The following is a 7,727-nucleotide window of genomic DNA, read 5'->3' as shown; positions in this document are numbered from 1 at the left end:
GTTACAGCTATATAAAACCTTGGCTGAGCCACACGCAGTATTCTGTACATTTGTTTGCATCATTACAAGAAGGATGTGGAGGCTTTAGATAGGGTTCAGTAGGATGCTGCTTGGATTAGAAGGAATGTGCTATAGAGAGAGATTGGACAAACTTGGATTGTTCTTTTTGAACTCTCAGAGGTTAAGGAGAGATCTGACAGAGGTTTCTAAAATTATGATGGGTGTAGATAGGCTAGGTATTCAGAATCTTCTTCCCAGTTTAGAAACATCGAATACTCAAAGGCAGAGCTTTGAGGTGGGGGTGGGGGGAATTTTCCCACAAAGTGGTAGGTGCCTGGAATGGAGGCAGATCCAAAAGTGGCATTTGAGATGGTTAGGAACATGAACAGGCAGGGATATGGATCATGAGCTGACAGAAGTATTTTTAATTTGGCCTGCTGTTCAGCACAGGCATTTTGGGCCAGAGGACTCGTCCCTGTACTTTTCTCTGGTGAGAAGTTTAAATGGCAGAGATAGGTGTGACCTAGTTCAGGTATTTCAACAGTGTAGTGGGGAGAGTTTTCAAAGACTTTTAACCCAGCAGTGAGGAAGAGATGGGAATGCCATGTAACAGCATAGAAAAGCTTGATTTTTCTTGTCCAGCTGCTGATCTTGTCTTGTGGTAAGTACTTTCTGTACATTCTTCTGAAGGTAGGCATTGGGACTGGGTGCACGGATGGTGGATAGGTTGCCGGGATTCTGGCACTATGCTGTAGCTTCACGTGTTGAAGTGGGTAGAAAGAATTCCATCACACTCCAGAATTCTCTGCTGGAGGTAGACGAAGGAAAGGCTTTGGAAAGTTTTGAGTCACTTGCCTTGGATATGTATACAGAATAGTTCCCTGGGATGTGGTTTCTGTTCAGGATCTGAAGTTAGCTGAGTGAGAAGAGGGAGTGATGGGATGAATAGATTAGAAATGGATGCAGTGTAAAATTGTGGGCTAAGAAACAACATGTGCTCTACAAAACTATTAAACTTGTGTCATTAAAACCCATTGTCAAAGTCAGGTTTATTGTCAATGCACAAGTGCGTGTATGCATAGGTGCAATTTTTAAAAAAACTTGCTTGTAGCTATAACACAGGTACACAGTCACATACATTGGGCGCAATTTTTACAAGTAAAAGCACAATTAGAATAAACCTAAGTCTATAGCAGTGCAAAGTAGTTATGGTGTTGCTATACTGTTAGGCTGAGTCTCCAGCACAGGGAGGGGTGGAGGAAGTCTTCAGCATTTCAGCCTTGTCTTGTGCCCGGAGTGGATGTAAATGCCCTATAAGATTGTTCTGTTCTTTGTTCTACACCCAATGGTGCTGACATCACTGGGAACTTGATGTTCATAGATTGGGCCTGTGTGCCATACATTAAACAGTGGTTAATATACTCAGCAAATTATATACTTTAGTTGTGTGGTAGTTTGGAACATTTTAGAAAATGCAATAGAAATTAAATTTTTTGTCTCCAGTTTTTTTTCCCCTTGCTGGTTAGACTTCTATCGATCAAGGCCCTATATTCTGGAACGCCATCAGGAAACTTCTGATGAAGGATCTTGGCCTGGAGCGTCATCTGTTTACTCCCCTCCATTGACGCTGCCTGACGTGCGGAGTTCCTCCAGCACTTGATGTGTGTTTCTCTTTTCCTCTGGTAACATTTTGTAAAATGTACTTGAAAGACTAAGCCTTTTGCAATGTGCTGCTAATATTTTGTACTCTGTAAATTTTTGATGCAGCTGGAAATTTTTTTATTAGTATGTCAAATTTTGCCAAGTTGCAATGAAAAGAATGCCTCCCCCTTACTTTCAATTATTTCTTAAAACAAAGGAAAGAAAACACATCTCTGTTCATAGCCACAGGACATCATGTTTTAGCAGACAATACAGTCATTGCTGTAATGTTGGCAAACAAATTATCCACTTATGCACAGCAGGACTTCAAGCTATGCAGTGGTTTGAGTAAAGGTTAACCAAAATATTTACACCATTCCTCACTGTATCATGCTGTGTGATATGTTACACCTATTGGAATTCTGCAATACTTTGCCATCTCCTGTGTGGCTAATGAAGTTCAGAATAGTGTTTGCTGCCTCCCCAGAGCAACAAAGGTCAACTATTAAATCGAACAACATGAAAAAAAATCTGCAGATGTTGGCAATTTAAAGCAACACACACAAAACGCTGGAGGAACTCAGCAGACCAGGCAACAGCTGTGGAAAAGAGTAAACAGTCGATGTTTCAGGCCGAGATCCTTCTTGAGGACTGGAAAGGAAGGAGAGAAGGCAGGGGGTTGGGGAGGAAGAAGTACAAGATGGAGCTTAGAAAAACAGAGGGTTAAGGGTAAACCTAGGTAGTTCTAAGGTAAGGACATGTTGGGCACAGCTTTGTGGGCTGAAGGGCCTGTATTGTGCTGTAGGTTTTCTATGCTCTAAAATAACAGATAATAATAGATAATAGACAATAGGTGCAGGAGTAGGCCATTCGGCCCTTCGAGCCAGCACCGCCATTCACTGTGATCATGGCTGATCATCCACAATCAGTATCCAGTTCCTGCCTTATCCCCATAACCTTTGACTTTGCTATCTTTAAGAGCTCTATCCATCTCTTTCTTGAAAGCATCCAGAGACTTGGCCTCCACAGCCTTCTGGGGCACAGCATTCCACATATCCACCATTCTCTGGGTGAAGAAGTTTTTCCTCAACTCCGTTCTAAATGGCCTATTCCTTATTCTTAAACTGTGGCCTCTGGTTCTGGACTCACCCTTCAGCGGGAACATGCTTCCTGCCTCCAGCGTGTCCAATCTCTTAATAATCTTATATGTTTCAATCAGATCCCCTCTCATCCTCCTATTCCAGCGTATACAAGCCCAGTCGCTCCAATCTTTCAATATATGACAGTCCCGCCATCCCGGGAATTAACCTTGTGAACCTATGGTAGGTGATAGATGAAACCAGGAGTGGGGAGGGATGAAGTAAAGATCTGGGAAATTGGTGAAAGAGATAAAGGGGGAGAATGATGGGAGAGGACAGAAGACCATGGGAGAAAGGGAAGGGCGAGGAGCACCAGAGGGAAGTGATGGGCAGGTAAGGAGATGAAGTGAGGAGGGAAACAGGAAAGGTGAAGGGGGTGAGGGAGGACAAATACCGGAAGTTCAAGAAATCAATGTGTAGCCTTCAACTTGATGGCATGAACATCTATTTCTCAAACCTCCAGTAATTGAATGCCTGCTCCTTCACCATTTTCCATTCCTGTTTCTCTCTCACTTCATCTCCTTACCTGCCCACCACCTCTCTCTGATGCTCCTCCCCCTTCCCTTTCTTCCATAGACTCTATCTTCCATCAGATTCCCCTTTATCTTTTTCACCAATCAGCTTCCCAGTTCTTTACTTCACTCCTCCCTCTCTCCTGGTGTCACTTTTTACCTACCATCTTGTACTTATTTCTCCCCTCCCCCCACCTTTCTTACTTTGAATTTTCCCCTTCCTTTCCAGTCCTGATGAAGGGTCTCAACTTGAAATGTCAACTGTTTACTGTCTTCCATAGCTGCTGCCTGGCCTGCTAAGTTCCTCCAGCACTCCATAATGTTGCTTGCAACAAATCCAACACCAGCCTCCTACTGGGGCTGATATCTTGCTAAGGAAAAACCTATCCAGAACATTTTTATTGGTATACTACTTAAACCAGAGTAAGTTCTTTCAATGTCTCCAGTTTTGTATTTAGCTCCGGAAGTTAAGAGAAACAAACATTTTTGGTCGTGTCTATATGTGGCTGTGACTCATGAACTAGCGAAGTTCTCTAATTCAAGTCATTCAGCTGTAGTCATGTATAACATACAGAGAGGCTTTGAGGAAAGAGAAGCAGAATAAAGGGTGTAAAGGTAGTAAAGTAGAAGGGCTAAAGTGCGTGTACTTCAATGCAAGGAGCATCAGGAACAAAGGTGATGAACTGACAGCTTGGATACATACTTGGGATTATGATGTAGTGGCTATTGCAGAGACTTGTCTGGGACCAGGGCAGGAATGGATTCTCAATATTCCTGGATTTCAGTGCTTTAAGAGGGATGGGGGGCGGGGGGAAGGTGAGGAAGGGTGGCATTACTGGTCAGGGATACTATTACAGCTACAGAAAGGGTGGGTAATATAGCAGGATCCTCTTTTGAGTCAATATGGGTGGAAGTCAGGAACAGGAAGGGAGCAGTTACTCTATTGGGAGTATTCTATAGGGCCCCTGGTAGCAGCAGAGATACTGAGGAGCAGATTGGGAGTCAGATTTTGGAAAGGTGCAAAAATAGCAGGGTTGTTATCCTGGGTGACTTTAACTTCCCTAATATTGATTGGCACCTGATTAGTTCCAAGGGTTTGGACAGGGCAGAGTTTGTTAAGTGTGTCCAGGATGGATTCCTGTCACAGTATGTTGACAGGCCGACCAGGGGGAATGCCATACTAGATCTAGTATTCGGTAGCGAACTGGGTCAGGTCACAGATCTCTCAGTGGGTGAACATCTGGGGGACAGTGACCACCACTCCCTGGCCTTTAGCATTATCATGGAAAAGGATAGAATCCTTTTTTAATTTTTAATCTTTTAATTGGGGAAGGGCAAATTATGAGGCTATAAGGCTAGAACTTGCGGGTGTGAATTGGGATGATGATTTTGCAGGGAAATGTACTATGGACATGTGGTCGATGTTTAGAGATCTCTTGCAGGTTGTTAGGGATAAATTTGTCCTGGTGAGGAAGATAAAGAATGGTAGGGTGAAGGAACTGTGGGTGACAAGTGAGGTGGAAAATCTAGTCAGATGGAAGAAGGCAGCAAACATGAGGTTTAGGAAGCAAGGATCAGATGGGTCTATTGAATATAGGGAAGCAAGAAAGGAGCTTAAGAAGGGGCTGAGAAGAGCAAGAAGGGGGCATGAGAAGGCCTTGGCAAGTAGGGCAAAGGAAAACCCCAAGGCGTTCTTCAATTATGTGAAGGACAAAAGGATGACAGGAGTGAAGGTAGGACCGATTAGAGATAAAGGTGGGAAGATGTGCCTGGAGGCTGTGGAAGTGAGCGAGGCCCTCAATGAATACTTCTCTTCGGTATTCACCAATGAGAGGGAACTCGATGACGGTGAGGACAATATGAGTGAGGTTGATGTTCTGGAGCATGTTGATATTAAGGCAGAGGAGGTGTTGGAGTTATTAGGATGGATAAGTCCCTGGGGCCTGATGGAATAGTCCCCAGGTTGCTTCACAAGGCAAGGGAAGAGATTGCTGAGCCTCTGGCTAGGATCTTTATGTCATCATTATCTGCGGGTATGGTACCGGAGGATTGGAGGGAGGCGAATGTTGTCCCCTTGTTCAAAAAAGGTAGAGGGATAGTCTGGGTAATTATAGACCAGTGAGCCTTACGTCTGTGATGGGAAAGCTGTTTGAAAAGATCCTTAGAGATAGGATCTATAGGCATTTAGAGAATCATGGTCTGATCAGGGACAGTCAGCATAGCTTTGTGAAGGTCAGATCATGTCTAACAAGCCTGATAGAGTTCTTTGAGGAGGTGACCAGGCATATAGATGAGGGTGGTGCAGTGGATGTGATGTATATGGATTTTAGTAAGGCATTTGACAAGGTTCCACACAGTAGGCTTATTCAGAAAGTCAGAAGGCATGGATCCAGGGAAGTTTGGCCAGGTGGACTCAGAATTGGCTTGCCTGCAGAAGGCAGAGGGTCATTGTGGAGGGAGTACATTCAGATTGTAAGGTTGTGACTAGTGGTGTCCCACAAGGGTCTGTTCTGGGACCTCTACTTTTCGTGATTTTTATTAATCACCTGGATGTGGGGGTAGACGGGTGGGTTGGCAAGTTTGCAGGTGACACAAAGGTTGGTGGCGTTGTAGATAGTGCAGAAGATTGTCGAAGATTGCAGAGAGACATTGATAGGATGCAGAAGTGGGCTGAGAAGTGGCAGATGGAGTTCAACCTGGAGAAGTGTGAGGTGGTAAACTTTGGAAGGACAAACTCCAAAGCAGAGTACAAAGTAAATGGCAGGATACTTGGTAGTGTGGAGGAGAGAGGGATCTGGGTGTACATGTCCACAGATCCCTGAAAGTTGCCTCACAGGTGGATAGGGTAGTTAAGAAAGCTTATGGGGTGTTAGCTTTCATAAGCTGAGGGATAGAGTTTAAGTGCCTCAGGGTAATGATGCAGCTCTATAAAACACTGGTTAGGCCACACTTGAAGTACTGTGTCCAGTTCTGGTCGCCTCACTATAGGAAGGATGTGGAAGCGTTGGAAAGGGTACAGAGGAGATTTACCAGGATGCTGCCTGGTTTAGAGAGTATGGATTATGATCAGAGATTAAGGGAGCTAGGGCTTTACTCTTTGGAGAGAAGGAGGATGAGAGGAGACATGATAGAGGTGTACAAGATAATAAGAGGAATAGATAGAGTGGATAGCCAGCACCTCTTCCCCAGGGCACCACTGCTCAATACAAGAGGACATGGCTTTAAGGTAAGGGGTGGGCAGTTCAAGGGGGATATTAGAGGAAGGTTTTTTACTCAGAGAGTGGTTGGTGCGTGGAATGCACTGCCTGAGTCAGTGGTGGAGGCAGATACACTAGTGAAGTTTAAGAGACTACTAGTCAGGTATATGGAGGAATTTAAGGTGGGGGGGGTTATATGGGAGGCAGGGTTTGAGGGTTGGCACAACAATGTGGGCCGAAGAGCCTGTAATGTGCTGTACTATTCTATGTTCTATACTACTAATACAAAGCAATGTTCTTCCGGACCAAGGTGCACAACCCTCCAAGTGGTTAACAACCTTGTGGCTTCAAGGCTTGTGTGCCTCAATGACCCAGAGAGCTATCTTGGCTAGAGTCAGGGTCTTGTGCTTTCGTTCTTGGTAGGGTCACCCATGCCACAGGTCATAGAAGCTGACTGAGAGTGGTCCACTGGTCCTCTGGGTTCAGCTTCGGGCTGACAACTCTGACTGGTAAAACAAAACGTTATGGAAATAGCCGTACATCGGTGTGCGACAGTATTCCTGAGTCTCCATCCAGAGCTTGCACGGTTGACAGTAGTGAAAACTGAGAGGAAGTGTTGACTGCCACCAGTGTTGGAGGACCTTCATGGCTGCCCTGAAGACCAGCGGTGAAACGGACAGTAAGGAAGGCAGGTGCATGACACAGTACACAAAACTCTCAAACCACACACTGTGTTGTGTTAATATTACTTAAAGTAACATTTGTACTTTTCAATGTGAAGATACTTCCTTGGGCATCCCATGTGCACACAATGCACATTTATAGCGTTAAATTGATTGAAGTGAGACAGGATTAGTCATTCTGTCAATGCACATATTCTTTTAACTTTGTAATATACTATATAAATTTCAGGGTGAACTCCTCCTTTCAATGGCCTAACCTTGGTGAATTTATTCTGTGACTGCTCATTAGGGAATAACTTTCATCAGTACATCAGTACTGAACTAGTAAAGTTCATGTTTGACGGTCAACAATGTGTTGCAACTCTGTGTTGTATCTTGAAATATGCTGCTCTGTTCTGTAACCTCAGTTGTATCTGTCATCATTTTGAGTCGTGTCTGTTATTTGCAGCAATCAAAAATGAAAACAACTGCAGATGCTGGAACTTTGAACTTCGAACCATTAATGTTTCTGGACAAAGGTTCTTCAACAGAACTAATGCTGAATCTTTGACCTGA

This window comes from Mobula birostris, chromosome 32 (genome assembly GCF_030028105.1).
Source record: "Mobula birostris isolate sMobBir1 chromosome 32, sMobBir1.hap1, whole genome shotgun sequence".
Classification (NCBI taxonomy): domain Eukaryota; kingdom Metazoa; phylum Chordata; class Chondrichthyes; order Myliobatiformes; family Myliobatidae; genus Mobula; species Mobula birostris.
The sequence above is the reverse complement of the archived record's forward strand: the minus strand, read 5'-3'. Positions refer to the sequence as shown.